The 17,789-nt window shown below is 39.0% G+C and overlaps 1 long non-coding RNA gene across 7 annotated transcripts; it reads left to right on the forward strand.

Annotated features, from left to right (window-relative positions):
* The first annotated feature begins 1,327 nt into the window (after nt 1-1,327).
* LOC139687902 (uncharacterized) lies at nt 1,328-15,304 on the forward strand. Of its 7 annotated transcripts, XR_011700684.1 has the most exons (5): nt 1,328-1,438; nt 2,811-2,992; nt 5,561-5,716; nt 13,633-13,777; nt 15,136-15,304. It is a non-coding gene; the product is annotated as an uncharacterized lncRNA (long non-coding RNA). The 7 variants fall into 7 exon arrangements; XR_011700688.1 differs by lacking the exon at nt 5,561-5,716 and having other exon boundaries at nt 1,332-1,438; XR_011700685.1 differs by lacking the exons at nt 1,328-1,438; nt 2,811-2,992 and adding an exon at nt 4,331-4,459 and having other exon boundaries at nt 5,561-5,746.
* The last annotated feature ends 2,485 nt before the right edge of the window (nt 15,305-17,789 follow it).

Raw genomic sequence — 17,789 nt, forward strand, 5'->3', positions numbered from 1 at the left:
ATTTGTACACACGGGAAGATCGTTTGCTATCAAAAGGCAATTGTGTAAGGCGCTTCTAATATCTTTGACACTGTCGTGCAGTTTTTTGAGGAGGCAGATACTTTTCTCAGCGACAACCTTAAAGAGATCAGGAGTGGAATCATATTAATCTTATAAAGGCAAAATCTGTGGTGAGATGATGAGGATGAGGATTTTATCCAGTGACAGGTACGCGCCCTGGAAGGCGTCTCGCAAGGTCTTCGTCACGGATGATTGGACTGAGCGCGTTGTTGCAAACACCTTGGGCACGAGGTTGGCGCACACTCTTCCTCATCGCTAAATATTCTGTAACAATGCGAAACACAACAGTAGATGACAGGTTCAGTTCATTGACATCCATCTTGATACTCAATCGACAGTCAGAGTCCAACAATTGTCGAACACGTGCCACATTGTTGTCGGTTTCGCTGGCTGACGGCCGCCCAGAGCGTTGTTCGTCGTGAACCTTTTCCAGGCCCTCCTTGAAGGCCTTTGACCACCTCAAATGTTGTGAGTAAGGTAGAGCAGATTCCCCGAAAGCCTTAAGAGATTTTTTCAGTTTAGCAAAAAACTTAGTAATCGCGTAACGTTGCTCGATCGTCGATTCCATGTTTTTCGTGGCACGGTCGACGCGCAGGGGTTTACAATAACTGACGTTGAGCCACTTCCACAGCTTAGAGAGCACTGAGACCGCAATTGTGCGGCAAAGCTTAACTCCCCCCCCCACCTACATCAAGTAGTTCGATACCACTCCAAACAATAGGAGTGATACGGAAAATTTAATTGCAATACTTTCGGAACGCACCCCGTACGGTCCACCTTTTTTGGTGACATGTGCAATCCTCATTGCAGTAACGACAATCGCGAGAACTCTGCCGTTTTTGAGGACACTCGGCGTCCGGAGTCGCTGCGCCCTCATGGTACGAATCTCCGCAATCTGCAATCCACGCCTTTCTGCCGTCAAACGTTTTCAGCCTGCTTCGCTGATTGTCCGGGATTCGATCGGAATTTCCACGCCTGCGCAATCGCAATCGTTAGCGAACTTCCGAAATGTGTACCTAAGCGCTTCGTTCACCTCAAGGAAATCTCTGAACAGTAAATACATTGAGGAACCGACCAAGGAGCTCGCGTGACGCACCTAAGTGCTTCGACGCGGTGGTTCCCCTTGGACTGCTCGGAGTCGATAATAATGTACAAGTTCCTAGAAAGCGTACACAGGAAGGAAAAATCGAATGATTTTCGGAGTAAGGCGAAGGATAATGGAAAGGACAATCAAAAGAATCACGAACTAGGACCAAGTAGTATATAAAAGGTTGGAAGAACCTCAGGTGACACAACTTGTCTTACATCGAGAAGAAAATGAACTTCAGAGCAGTCTTCTGCTTTCTTCTTCTTCTGTTTGCCGTGGCTGCCGGCTCAAGTAAGTGTTTTATTTTAATATTTCTTCCTTTGCATGTTAAGATGACTTGGGTGATTGCTTGTTATTTTATGACATATTTAATCCGTTTGGTCCAGCATGGAGGTTTTGTTTTTGGTCTGGTTTCGCATTAGAAATCACTCACAGTTGGCATTTTTAATTAATGGCCTAATTATTATTTTTTACGTGATTCAGTGAGTTAAGCTTTTTATAACCGTCATCAATATTTGTTTCAATTATTTTACATTCGGATCAAGAGAAATTCACTCTCTAAGTGTGATTGCCTCATCTATCGGCGAATTACGTGAACCTTTTCAATTAAATCTAAGTTTGAAATCCTGGTTCGGCCGCTTATGTAATGTGCCACGCAGACATGGCCACGCACCCACGACGTCTGAATGAGGCTCTCGAGTCGGCAAGGGTGACTTGAGCTGGCCAAGTCAGGATAATTCCCTGGGACATTTGCGCATGTAATGAAATTGAAGTGTAATACTCCTGTGTCCATCGCGAGGGACAATCGAACATTGATGACCGGCTGCGGGAATATCCTATATGCAGCCTTAGATTTAATCTAATTTACACCTTCTAATCAAACCATTTTCTGGTGTCCTTCTTAGGATTTTTATGCTCGACAGAGAAAAGCAAGGAATTAATGGTTTATAAACGCGTATATCGGGACAATTAGATGAAAACGTCAACAATGTTCTAAAATCTGTCCCCGGAGCAAGTGCTGTTCGTTATACCAAGCGAAATAATTCTATTTCATTGTATTGATACACATTATGATACTATTGTCTTCTTATAAGATGTTTATTGGAAAGAAGTAGGGCATGGAAATACCGACACGAAATTGTGGACGGGTGAAAAATAGTGTCATTCACTTTTTTCATTTCGCAGCTTCTTTTCGGACCCCGAACCCCCCCCCCCCCCAAAGCAAAAGCAAGGACTTTGCGGGTTTTGAGCGTGAATAAATCGAAATGTGTGCACAAATAAATCTCGAAACTACCATTAATCTCGTGTTGTAAACTACAAATATATCGTTATAATCAATATTTTCCCCGAGACGTCACTATACGATTAAGCATTTGAATATTTGCAAAGTTATGCTTGTCGACTGTGAAGGCATTGTATTTCTGCTATTCAAGTCATGATAAAAAAAACCCACTGTCCCCAATACAAATGATTTCAATCTGTTATGAAAAATAATTATATTTTAATGTCAATCTCTTCAACGAAATTTTCACTCAGTGTTCACAATCGAGATTGATGATGAAATGCATAGTTGAAGGATTCCATGGAAGTGGGATTTCTAAAAGTTCTATTAGTTATTTCTGAGAGCGTCGTCGCCCATTTACACGAAATGGTTTCTTTCCAGGGGACGGCAAGCGCTGTGGAAGGCAGCGCTGTGGCCCGAGAGAGCGCTGTGTGAAAACATTGCGACAGTGCTACAGGGGGCCGTGCCCACCGCTACTCAACTGCGAGCCCCTTCGATATTAGCGTCTCGTGAGTCCTACGATTTGTCTCGACTATCATTGAAATCGCGGACATATCTCGAAGGTAGATGTGAAATAGTATCACCCTCATTACAGTAGCTTTGATCTGATTGATATACATGCATGCATATGTGTGTGTGTATATATACACACACACGAGAGTGGTCTGAAAAGTTTCCGACTTAACAAAGATACAAGACATTTTTTTTTTATTTTTCTGAAAAAAATATACATATATATATATTATATATATATATATATAATATATATATGTATGTAGAAATGAAACTATGTTTGGGTCGCGGTAGTCCAGGGGGTAGAGCTTTGGACTATGACCAAGAGGGTCCCGGGTTCGATTCCCGGGCAAGTCTCAGGGCACCTGCCGCTCCGCCCAAGCTATGTGATTTTTCGGTTACCAGATCTTCCTGGGAAACCATAACCGGCACAGGGAAAGGAACTGGCCTATACATATATATATATATATATATATATATATATATATATATATATATATTATATATATGCTATGTAATATATATATATATATATATATATATATATATATATATATACTATATGTATTATGAAAACCACATTTCGAAACCCAAATGCCGGTTCGATGAGCGAGGGCAGAGTTCACCTACGTCGTATAGTATAGTAGTCATTTCCCCAACGAAGGGGACCCTTTATTGCCCTTATTACGAGCCTTCGTAATAAGGGCAATAAGGGGGTCAGTTACTTTCCCTATGCCGCTTATGGTTTTCCAGGAAGTTATGGCACCCGAAAAATCACGCAGCTCAGGTAAAGCTGAGGGTGTCTACAGGCGTCCCCGTTAATCGAATCTTCGGTCAGTATACAGCGGAAATTCAAGCTTTATATCGAAGGCTTTGGCAAAATTATCCTAAAGAGAGAACAGCTGTTAATTAGACTAAGAAGAGCTCTATTCTATTAGGGAAGATTAGGATTTGATAAGTTATATCGGAAAGAATTGGGGTTATTTCACATGAAAAATTATCATGTTCCACTACTGAATAAGGATGTAGAGATAGATAGATATATATATATATATATATATATATATATATATATATATATATATATATATATATATATATATATATATATATATCCCTCTATTGTGCAATATTTCCGACATACAAAGGTGAGTTTTAATGAACTCGGTTTCATTATTTTAACCTTCATATGACTTCTGTGAAGGAGTCACGTACGTGACTTTGTGCGAAACCACAAAACCGCTAGATAAAAAGAGGAAGCTATTACATTTCAAACAAAATAATGAGGAAACTTAATTAAATGCTTCCGGGGAAGTAAATCAACAACAGGAAGTTCGGGAAAAATCTCGAGGCCCACTAGTGTGGGACAACATTAACTGAGGGTCCATTCTGAAAGGCTAAGGCAGTTTATTCCCTTTTGTATAAGAATCGACCGATGCTCTGAAAAATGATCTGGAAAGCTTTCCTTGTCATCTCTTTGCTTCTTCTTACAACATGCGAAGGGCGATCTCACTATGGTAAGTTTTTTTAATATGTTGGCGGAAATAAATCTCTACCTTAGTTACGCTAGACCCACTGCAGCTGATGATGACCTTTTTCACTGTATGGGGACATTGGTTTGATAGAATCTCCCCGCGCGAGTGAATAAATATACGAATTGAATATTTTTATTGAAAAATTTAGAGTGTACCCTTCAAGTTAAAAGAGGACTTGCGTTATTGTTATCAACAAATTTTTCAAGAGTAAATTTTTATGCGAACAATTTGCACTAATGAGTTTTATTTGTATATTTTTATTTTGATGAACTATTTGAAAAAAATGTAGCCCGACTGAGAATAATATATACGAGTACTATTTTGAAATTTTCCATTTCCGCTTAACAATTGGATTTTGACACGGACTATTTATGTCCGTCAACCACGGAACGGCACTTGGAGACGTGTAAACATTGCTAAGATGGCAACCACTCTGGCTGGACTAGAATACATTTTATTTTTTTTTCACAGTCCTTTCTGATTTCCAACGTTGTCATTCTTTGTGAAATTCATTTTAAAGGATACCGACCGAAGTTGAAGAAATAGATCGCCCTTCTAATCGTCTGGTGATCGTTTGAAATAGATAAGGCTTTGTTGATCCTTGGAGCATTCATTTCCATTGTTCGTCTCCATCACCTTTGATAAGAGATTCACTCGCTCACTCGCTCTTCCAAAGGTTTTCCTTTTGGCCTCTTTACTTTGGCCTCAGTATTTTTTTCTACCGTGTCTTCCCTTTTGTTCACTTAAAAGATTAAATATTTTCTGCATAAAATGAAGAGATCGCATTGACCACTTCGCGATACAATCATGTTTAAAGGAGTTGCACGGATATATTGAATCCAGGGAAATGGATTAAATGGTCGAGTTTTTGTTTTTTTTGCGGTGCTTGGGGGTAAAAACAGCCAAGTTTCAACTCAGGTTACGAAAGGATAAGGGTACTCCGGCATTTCACGCCTGTTATTTGTCGCTTGTTCAGCCACAGTCCGCGCGGGCAAAGACGTTTTCATATCACTGTAAATTTGATCCGTTTACTTCGTCATGAGAATCTTAAGGGTTTGTCTGTCTCCGTGTTCTGGCATTCAGCACCAAGGCACAGGGGCCAGGTTGCACGCCATCGCGGTGTTCTTTGCGGGGAGAAGTGGTGTCGCCCGGGACTTCGCTGCGTCAACTTAAGGGGCTGCATCCTTTCACCTTGTCGCCGACGACTTGCGTGCCTATGAAAACCTGCCATCTGTGGGCGTGAGTATGAGAAATTCATGGCTAATTCAGGTAAATTACCCGTAAATCCGACAAATATAACCATTCAAATCAAAGACTTTCTCTCTCTCAATCCATTTCTCTCCAGTCGCAGGTATCGGATGGAAGTTTTCACCGTATTCGTTTACAGGGCGTATCGCGAACCTGCTGATTTCTGATTGGCTCTTTCTCGAAGAACTCTCTTCCAAATACTTTGGAGAGAGTATCCGTCTTCTACATTCATGTTTTTGGGCGTTTTTTGCGATTTCGATCGATTCCTTTTGTCGTATTGGCTTGCAGTGAACCCGGTCACGTCATTCTTTTCGACGCCACAAAAATTATTGCTAAATGGAAAACATATAATCTCAGACTAATAAAGGAAAAAATCTATATGACAAAAACTCGTAAAATCATCAATAGGGAAGAGGGGAACGGGATGGTGTGGTGGCTCCCTGCTGCTGGCCTCCCACCCATAGGGTTCGATTCCCAGATGCGGCAGATCTTTTTCAGTGGTTTCCTAAACCCTTCTTGAGATACTTTGTGGTGGAGAGCACTTTGAGTGAATAAGGCGTCCGTCGGATGGGCCGTTAACACTATGTGACCCCTTGGCGCCTTTCGTTAAGAGTACAGGCTAATGCCGACGCCAGGCTTCTCTCCACCCTTCATCCTTTCCCATCGATTCCTAATGGCGGAAATGGCGCTAACTGTCGGTCACCTCCCTACATAATTACTACTACTACTTAATAGAAACGATGGATGAGAGTCTTCGAGAACGAGCCAATCAGAAAGCAGCAAGTTCGCGGTATACCCGATGTAAAGACGGCCAAACATTCAATCCAACACCTTGCGACTTGAAGACGCTGGTTGGAACTCCAGAGAAATTGTTGCCAAATTACGCGTTGACGACCCAAAAAATGGATAGAAAGTCTATTGGTAAACTCCATGGAATCCTAAGAGCTAATAAATGAAAGGCATTTATCTTTTTCAAATCATTTTAATTCATTTTCAAATCATGTAGGCAGGAAGGAATCGGAGGCGCGCTGAGAGCCACAGAAACGGCATTTAAGAAAACGGATAACTTCAAATTAAATGTCACGAGTTATTTAATTAAAATCGCACGGAAATTGACGATGACCATTTCCCTTGGTGTTTCTTCCAACTTATTTTTTCCTTCCGGTGTGACGCAGCAGTTTGTACAGGAGAAACGTGATAAGCGCAACCTTGGTGAGCACGCACCCCTCTCTTCACTTGTTCTCTTCATTTCTCTTTTGGGTTTCATTCAAAGGAATCCAGAGATCAAATCTGATTTTAAAATATGCCACACACATCATCTCATCCGCATCAACATCCATATCCAAAAGAGTTTTCGCCCAATCCGAAATCGAATGCCAACTTTAATTTGAAGAAGCTTTCAACCAGAGAGAGTAAAACGTTCGAAATATCGTTTCTTAATAGTAATTTAGTCTAGAACTTTCTTGGTTAATATGCTATGCCTATCTGTTTTTATTATATCGATAGTTTAATCAAATGCGAGGGTGGGCTGGAAAGTAATGCATACCTGATTGTAGAGCGCGAACAAAAACAAATAGCAAGTGCATTAAAGTACAATTCCTATGTTTCTAAATCATACGTTCATTGAACAACATAAGTCACCGTATTAAGGCTAACACATTTCTCCCAAAGTGTAACAATTTTTTTCATTCCGTCACTGAAAAACTCTTCCGACTTTTCTCGAATCCAGGACTTGACAACTGCCTTCACCTCATCATCCGAGGTGTAATGATTACCCTTGAGGTGTCTCTTGAATGGAGGAAAAAAATTAAAATCGCAAGGCGCAAGATCGGAGGAATAAGGAGGGCGTGGAATTGGTTCAAATTGCAGGTTTCGCAGAGCCTCTCCAGTTGCTCGCGAGGTGTGTGGACGAGCGTTGTCATGTTGCAAGATTACGTTGGCGCCAGGCTGCCTTTTTACACGACTAACTCGACCAATATGGTTTGGGATACGCTTTTGAGTGATTCGCCGGTCATTTTGAATAAAATATTTGACGAGTTTGCGATGTTTATCGTCTGCGGCAGTGATCGGACGTCCGCTGCGTGTTTCATCAACAATTATGGCTTTTCCAGGCTCGCAACCACGACATTTTACTACCCATCGATTTACCGTAGACCTATCAACAGCATCGTCACCACAAACAGCCCTTAAATGACGATGAATCTCAGTAGGAGTCACTTTTTCAGCAGTTACAAATTCGATATAAACAAGCTGTTTAACTCGCGTTCACATAGCTCTAGAACACGTCTCCATACTTCCGCTTCTCAAAATACACTGAATGAATGAAACGACCTCAAACCTAAGGATGCGTGTTAAGGGGGAATATTACCTCCACATGCCACCAGGTGTGCTTCTGAAGGTCATTTCGTTAGTGGTCTACAAGCATGTGTGCATTACTTTTCAGCCTACCCTCTTACAGTAATCATTCTCGTTATTTTTATCAAACAACCCAGCAAATTCCTAAAATCGTCAGCTTAAACGCAAAGTGATTTTTTTTTAAATTATCGAACCTGAAAACGAAAAATTACTTATCGATTAATTAAAGTTTTCCTCCTTCTATATTTACTCCCACTCTTCCTGCTGCAGAACGGATTTTATTTTAGTCAACTTAGGGTCAACTTTGAAGCAGGCCATTCCATTTCATACTTCTTTAGAAGTGGAAGATCACACCGGCTAACTAATATTTTGAAGGGCATAACTGTCTTATGAAACAAGGGTGGAATTATTGACCAAACATGGAAGAATAACTGAATTTGACGAGCCATCCTGTATTAACATCTAAACCCAATAGAGTCCGCCTATGATGCTTTTGACCTGGCAGCAAAAGTACAACCAAAACGCTTTGCCTTGTGCGCGCAACAGTTGGTCACCAGTTTGCTGTAATTGGTCGGTTGTTGTAGCATACCTTTGCAATGGCACATGTTTAGAACTCCAGTCGTAATTATAGCGCATATATAAATATCATAAACCTTTTAAAAAACATACATTTTCGCCCTTATCCATTCCCTGCAGTTAATTCCTTGATTTTTAAGGAAGATCTATGGTCGCAGTTTCCCATGGTTAACGGAGGCGTTTTTCAATTGTGCTGTTACAGCTGAGTTACAGCTTCATTTTTAAATTTCCTAGCCATTACTACAGTTTTATATCCCCCTCATCAATGCATCATTTATTTCGCATACCCAACTCGTACAATCATGCTCCCCATGGTTACTCCTCCAGGATATCAAAATGGCGTCTGCGTCGTAATTCTCTGAGTTAAAAAATCCGTCCGTGTTCTATGAAGTAGTAAGCCGTGCGCTTTGGCGTCCCAGAAATACCTGGGCAGTCGCATTCTCCAAGGTGGCGTGTTATCGCAAAAGCGTCTAAGTAGCACACCGTGTAGCGAACGCACAACGCGCGCATGTCCCCAATACTTTGCACGAAGTCACGCGCACCCCTAAGGATTAGGGGAAAGGTGATGCTTTAGGATACATTCTGTGCCCAGTTGGCACGCAGGCACCTTTAAGAGTGAGGTATCTCAACCCAAGTGAACTGATAGTACGACATTCCAACACGTACAGAGATGGGGAAATAAGGGATAAAACAGTGCTAAGAGGATTTATGTGGTTGAACTAGTAAGCCACGCGTTCAGTGTTCCTTGAGATTCGCGGGAATGGAGTTGAAAACAATCCTTTTCGTCTCGCTATTGCTGATCGCGGTGTCCGCACAAGGATCGGCCAGATGTATCGGTAAATTTTTAATGGTTAACTATTCCTTTTAAGTTATTGCAATGAAAAATCTTTCGGTCAGATGATACTAGCATTCGTCAGTGGCACGTTCCAAAAAAAAGTCTAGTCCCTTGGTTTTAATGCGCGTGTTGTTATCCTGAGATGCCCAGAGTTGTCGTGCCTCGGAGTTTCTGTTCTCGAATGGGCTGCTTGAAGCAACGGATTACTCTACGCGAATTACTAAAAGAGATACGAAGAGAACAAGCTAGAATTTAACTATTAGAAAGGTTCAGAACAAACGAGTTCAACGATGACACTAAAGGAATTATAATGACCCCAGACTACTAAGGTGGTAGATCAGACCATAAAGATAAAATAAAGGAGATCCCTTATTTTACAGTACATATAGGTACAAATACTCATTCTTTCCCCGAACAATCAGAAATCATAATATTAAGAAACCGAAGTAATTGTAGAAACATTAAAAAACATTTAATTTACAAGTCGGAGCAAAATTAAACATTGCAAAGACATCAGGTATATCTGTAGGTGCGCGTGTATGTTAGTTGGTGGTTTTGTGTGTTTGCATATGTTTGGGGTAAGGGGGTTTTTGCATGAATGCTAATCATGTTTTGTTTGTGGACTGTATGAATTTGTGGTTTTTGCATGCGGTTTATTTTGCTTAATTACGGGTGGTGCCCTAACACCCCCTGCCTAAACGCCCATGCGGCGGCTTGCGGGGTATTAAGTTGATGTACATGTAGAAGTAAAGGATATTTTAGGATTTTTTAAGGATCTATAAGATCCCACCTTGTAACAATCCGTAAGATATGAACCCCTCTCGCACCTTACTTTGCATATTATTGGCTTTTATTTTATACGCAAGCATATTATTCTGAAAGAAAAGAAAAATGGGGAATTTAGGTTTGACGGAAGCGTTTTACCCTATTGAAGTGATCACTTCAATTGCGTGTTTGTGCTGAAAAAAAGAGCACACTGGCATAGTTGAAACTTTGTATGTTTTTAATTAAAGTGAAATTAGAATTAATGCAGTGATTTGAAGCATATATTTTCGGATCTCTCAACATGGATGTAGATTACCAATGATATTAATACATATTAGTCAGCGGATTTATCGAAAAGCTACCTTGACCGGTAGACTTCTTTGAAAGGGGGCATTGAAAGGTTATAAATTTAAAGTTTTTATAGCCTTCCCTGTAATTTTCTCTCTTCTAAAACACCTCTTCAATCTTTTCTACTTTCTCTTTTGTCACTTCAAGTAGTAGGATCTTGCATCATTATGTATAGGTTAAATGTTGTAATTCTCATTACTTTCTAGGTGTGATTATTGTTAGTAATTTCTTCATTTCTGTTTCTGTGACATAATAATATGTGTACGCACTAAGTGAAAAATAAGCATTAAAATGTGTGTGTGTGTATATATATAATTATATATATATATATATATATATATATATATATATATATATATATAGTATATATATATATATATATGTATGTGTGTGTGTGTGTGTGTGTGTAAGATGCATATACATATTTTATTTATATATATATATATATTATTAGGGTTTTTTCAGGTTTTTCAGACGGCCCTTATCTTAGCGGGTTTAGTCCTGCGTGGGTTTTAAATAGGTGAGCAATGCCACGCTCTCCGTAGCATTTCTCACAAACCTCATTCTTTGCTTAGACTTTCTTTATCTCATTATTCTCTTTCTCCACTGTAATTTACTTTGACTATTTGTGTATGTTTAGGTTTTTCCTTAATTTATATATGCACGAGGTCTTTTCAAAATGTATCGCGAATTTTGAATTTTCGCCGGTTACGTAAATTTGATTTTCGATTTTTTTGAGTCATTGTGTTGGGACTTATGTCGAACTTTTTGGCCATTTTGGATGTTCAGTTGATTGTTGCCAGCTGTTTTGCTTGGACGTGTTTTGGCTTGTCTTCGATTTTTGTCTGTTCCAAAAAATGGATCAAAGAATCTGTATCAAAGTTTGTGTGAAAAACGAAATTGAGTGCGTGGGCGCATTCCGAATGTTGACTGTGGCATGTGGAGAAGCTACCTTGGACCGAAGCAACGTTTATCGGTTGTACAAAATGTTCTCAGAGGGCCGAGAAGATGTGAACGACGAAGAGCATGCCGGACGCCTGAGCACGTCAACAACAGAAGAAAGCATTGATGAAGTGAAGAAAATAGTATGGGCCAATACCGTAACGGCTGTTAGAGACGTTGCTGAGGACCTAAAAATTTCGATTTACTCGTGCCATTCGATTTTTACCAATGATTTGGCCATGACACGAGTCGCCACGAAATTCGTACCAAAATTGCTCAATTACGACCAAAAACAGCAACGCATTAACATTGGTAATGGATTTGCGTTGGACTCTGTCCGCGACGACCCCAATTTACTCTAGAGGGTCATAACTGGTGACGAATCATGGGTGTATGGTTATGACGTGGAAACTCCCAATCATCCCAATGGAAGCTGCAGCACGAGCCAAGACTGAAAAAAACGCGTCAAGTTCGTTCGAATGTGAAAGTTTTGCTTACAGTTATCATCGATTGCAGGGATCATGAGTTCTTGTCATTTGGTAGGACGGCAAATATGGAATATTACCTGCAAGTTATGCGCTATTTGCGCGAAGCAATCCACCACAGACGCCGGGATTTGCAGAAGAACAAAAATTGTCTTTTGCACCATGGCAACGCCCATACTCACACATCGTTACATGTGCGCGAATTTTCGGCCACTAACAACACACTAATGATACCGCAACCACTGTATTCCCCAGATGTGGCCCCCAGTGACATTTTCTTGTTCCCGAAACTGAAGAGTCCCATGAAAGGACGACGCTAACCTACGATTGACGAGGTAAAGACTGCATCGAAGGAGGAGCTGAACAAGATCACAAAAATATGATTTTTTGAAGTGCTTCGAGGATTTGAAAAAACGTTGGCACAAGTGTATAATATCTAATGGGGATTACTTCGAAGGGGACTAAATAGATATTCATGAACAAATAAATAATTTTTGAAAAAACACAAAATTTGTGATACTTTTTGAACAGACCTACCCAGTATGCCCGCGTTAAATATTGGAAAATGAATATCGCTCCACCCTCTGATTGGGTATTTTCTGAAAGAGACAAGATATTCACTCGGAGTCGTCAATTATTAGTGCACCAATATGTGCAATCCCAAAGTTGCAATTCACTCGAAAAATAATTCGAGCACAATAAATGATTTGTTGTTTCCCTCGTAAGGGAACTTCGAACATAGTGACTGCTTGGTGATGGTTGCATATATATATATATATATATATATATATATATATATATATATATATATATATATATATATATATATATATATATATACTTGGTTTCGGATCCCATGAAAATACAATTTACGTGTAATGTATTGTGGCCAATGCTTTTGGGTGTTACGTTTAATTGTATTATTACTATGGTTTTGAGCTGTCGTGCCCCAAACTAATGCCTAATTTCAAGATTCACCGCTCGGAAAAATTGTCAATTGCAATTGTTCCATCAATTTTAAATTATATTTATTTTTCAGTTAAAAATACATTATATATTCAATGAAAATCACGCTCACTAAGATTTGGACAAATTAATATTTTGGAGTAAGTACATTTCAATGTGGAATAGCTCAGCGAGGAAGATGGAATATTTAAGGCAGGGAAGACAACCGCCAACTTCAATTAAAAAATAGGTTAAAAAAATCTTTTCGGTTGCATTCTGGACTTCGTACCTGTTGCCGACAGATTCGTCCATGAAAATGCATACACTCCCAAAGTTAGGTAACTTATTTAGTGCATATAGATTGCCGATTAAAACGATCGTAAAAAAATATATATCACTCTTCAGATCTACAAAAATATTTACATTAGTTTTATTGGTGTTATAGCATCTAACTTATCAATGAAACATTTTTTTAATTGCCAAAGTAATTAAAATTGACATCATTAGGGGATATATAACAATGATAGTAGTTTTCCGTTACCTATGAGTGTACCTACGAGTAAACATTGATTTAACGTGGTTATTTCTAATACTGTAGAAAAGTCGTAATGAATTTTAGTTTTTCACTTAAAATTACTCCACTGTTTCTCTTTCAGGTCGTGGAAATCATCAATGTGGTGACAACGAATGCAAATGGTATGAAAAGTGTGAGAGGACCGGAATAGTTTGTGTTAGAGCACCATGTTATGCCGCCACCAGATGTGTCAGTGAATATTGAATATGACCATGTTATAATCAATCGTAAGTATATGCCAAGCATGAGCAAATACATACTATATATTAGTAGATAGTGACTGTCCGGTTGAAGTCTATGTCACGGAAGAATGTATAATCGTTTTACTTGTTTGTTATTGCTCCCTGTTGCATGTCCATGGCAACAGCGTCAACAAATATAGGATTTCAAATAAACAGTATGGCGTGCTTGAGGAACGGCATTTTCTATACTCTCTCCGCACGTCAAGATTTGAAGACTACGAGCATGCAAAATTTAATGGGTTCAAGTATAAATAATCTTTCGAAACGCGCGGTGAAAGGAGGTCCCATTCATTAGCCTTCATGCCGATGATAATAGTTCTGCTATCTAATTTGAATATGAAATTCAATTTATAAATGAAAACAAGGTTGACGTGGATACAAAATAAATTGAGAACTTTGATGAACACATTTGATCCACGTAATTTGACGTTAAAAATAAAAGTGTCAGGTGATTAACTCCGTGTACTCGTATAAGCGTTAAACCGTTTATGTCATCGGAAATGTGGAATACGTCACGAGCGGAAAATTTCCAACGCAAAACCACGATCCAATTGAGTAGACTTTTAGTGTAATTAATTATCAATTAGCTAAGACTGCGGCAAACAAATTTGTTTTTTCGAATACAACATTAATATCAATGAATTTTCAAAGAATCGTCATAAAGTAGTATTGTCCGATTTTAGGAGCAGTCTATGTGCTCAAGAAGTCCTAGGTCCTTGTCTTTGTCATGGCAACGGCGCTGTTTTGAAAATCGTACTTGGACAAGTTGCTGCCCTCAATGTATTCCGTCCGGTGTAGTCTGAAATATATGTGAGCAGAAGGCCCAGCCACACTTTTTTAAAACAAATCCCAACAACAGCCATATTATTTATCCAACCGTTCTTAACTTAGTCAGTATTCTTTTTGGGTTATATATTTATTTAACTTACACATTCGCGAAGTAATATTTAGCGTCCATTTCTCGCTGAGTGTGCTAAAGCTGCCAGCAAGGTTTGTTAGTAAGATCACGCTGCACGCACCTACGTTGTTTAATTTAATTTTATTAATCGTGGTTTCAATGCAATTGTGGGTTTTAATGTTCATGGCATCTGAGAACTTAATGCAAATTCAGAAGAGGAACTCAACACTGTCATTTGGTGGAAAACAAGTTATATTAGATTTTAATACGCCATAAAATGTAGAAATTAGGATAAAATTGGCTTATACTGCGTGCGGCCAAACAACTTCCTTTTTTAAAGGGGTTTTGCTTGAAAAAAAAAGTTGTTTCCGCACGCTGTAGTAGTAATAAAGTACACCTGGTCATATTTGCTAATGAATATTGATTTTCATTTTCGATTTTACAGATGAATGGGGAACATCAATTATGTGGAGATCTTCTAGCATTGCTTCTGCCACTTCAGCTCCATAACATAGAATATTTTAGACCCTATCCTATCAAGTAAATGCTGTCTTTTACATTCCAATAGTATATAGCATCCCCAAAATTCATATTGTAAATTACAATAAAATTTCTCATGAATTGTATTTGAAGTGTTATTTTGAGGACATCTGTTCACTGACACCACTACCAAGGCAACAGAAGGATGGGTTGTGTCAGTACAATGTTATACAGTTGTTTTGTCAGTACAATTTCGTTTTAAAAGCAATATAATATATTGCTTTTAGCACCTAAACATAAAACCATCCATGTTTTACCAAAAAGGATTTACACAGCTCATCCAAGTTCCAAATAATTTCGTGTCCATTTTGACACTTTCTTACGTGAACTATACCTTAATCTTGGAAGAGATTCCTTTGTCTTGTTGCGTTTTTGGTAGATATGAAACTTTTTGGTAGTTATCAAACAAGCGGCGAACGCTGTCACGGAACTCGCAACCCAGGCAGGGCCCTCGTCCGTCGGAAAGTAAGTGATTGGGCACGCTGTCGCGACAAGCGCAACACGGCCGAAACCTCGCGTCCTACCGCCGGATAACCAACTGACCGCTTTCCACCCCGCGACAAGGGCTTTTGCATTTTGTCTTCTGACATAGGGCCTAGTGCGCTCCCTAGTTGAATGATTCATTCACCGTTAACTGTAAGGTAGTGATTACCCTACGATAAGGTTGTCTCTGGTCACTTGGGAGATTCGGAAGAGCCAGGGAAGGAATACTTACGCTGCATAGTTGCGACAGTACATAATCAGATACCAGAATTCAACACAAAACTCTTGCGATCCTTGACAATTTGGAGTAACTAAACCTGGCATAGTGTGTGGTGACAAATTTTCGGAAAATATTAGCTCTACCCCGAACGCCTTACTGTAACAAATATATGGCGGAATATCAACTTCGGACGTGATAAAATAATTAGATTTTGCACTCATAATCCGATGGATTATAACAATATTTAATGCATCTTGTTTTACTCATATTTATCCGTTATTCAAAAAAATAGAAAGAAATTAATTCATATATAGAGGGTGTTTCATCACGCTTTCTTGCATTCGAAAATATTTATCATTTTATTTCGCAAATATATGAATATTTATGCAGAAAAATATTAATTTATATAATTATGGTATTAATTTTCCGGGAAATATTATATGGAGATGTATGTTTCCTTCAAAATGAGGAACCACTTGTATTTTTGTCAGAAGTCTCAATTCATATGCATTATCTACATCATAAATAGATGGAAAAATATTGCTTTAAAATTTTCCTGCAGTCTTACGAATAAACACAAGCAACAAAGAACCGGATAAAATATCTGAATTACGAGTCCGGGTCAGTCACAATAGAAGACTCGAGATTTTGAGGGCGCACGATATTCAAACTTCAAAGATGCACTGCGGATGAAATCTGTCCGACAGGGTTCTAATCTTTACTTTAGTATCAAAGTCATCATCCGTTGCCAGGGAGATTAAATAAACGCAAATAATCCTGAATCTGCGGCAAATCACTAATAGTTGTGATTAATAAGTAATTATGAAATTTCGGGGGCTTTTAAAGGAACAAGATATTGCGACGAAATACCGTGCATGATGATGTCACAGGCTGTTCGTGCGCGACGCGCCACAGTCCACGAGGTTAAAGCCAACTTTAAACATTTAAACTTTTTTACCTTTGATAAATTCCAAGAAACTGTGGGAGATGCCGCAGCAGTAAATTAACTGAGTCATCCGCTAATAAGCATTTCAATGCAACAATTTCAGAGTGTAAAAATCATTCGCCTTTTACCGGGATTCGAACCCGGATCCCTCAATGTCCGGTCGAGTGCTTTAGCCAGTTAAGCTATCGAGGCGTCCCCTTAAATTCGGAAATTTTGGGAGGATCCCACTAATATGCATTTCAATGCAACAAAATTCAGCAAAATGCATCAAAATTTAAGAGTTTAAGAGGACGCCTCAATAGCTTAACTGGCTAAAGCCCTCGACCGAATATCGAGGGATCCGGGTTCGAATCCCGGTCAAGGAGAAAGATTTTTACACTCTGAAATTGTTGCATTGAAATGCTTATTAACGGATGACTCCGTTAAAAGTTACTGTTGCGGCATTTCCCGCAGTTTCTTGGAAGATGCGATTAAGATGAAAAAACAATAGCAAATTTTATTTCCTGTTCTCCCGCGACATTTGTTAAGACAAACATTTGTTAAGATAAAACAATTGACATCCATAATAGTCACAGCATTTATTCATGTTTCCTAAGTTTTGAAGAATAGATAGTATGCACACGAGTTTATTTGGATACATATTAAAGTACTTTCATTAAATACGGAGCTCAAAGCGCGGCATCTGACATGTCAGCCGTCGTCTCTTACGTAGAGGATGGTATTATGGCCAAATCATTACCTATACATTCTGTCATCAGCCGTTTGAATGATTACGATTACCAGCGTGGATTATTCATTTGTTAGGTACATATTTTGATTTGATTTTCCTTTTTGATCTCGAATAATACCAGGATTTATATATTAAATACAGTTTGAAGAAGTGCTTGGATGATGTGGATGTAAACATTGT

The sequence above is a fragment of the Hetaerina americana genome, unplaced genomic scaffold (assembly GCF_022747635.1).
Source record: "Hetaerina americana unplaced genomic scaffold, ioHetAmer1.1.p SCAF_2, whole genome shotgun sequence".
NCBI classification, from domain to species: Eukaryota; Metazoa; Arthropoda; class Insecta; order Odonata; family Calopterygidae; genus Hetaerina; species Hetaerina americana.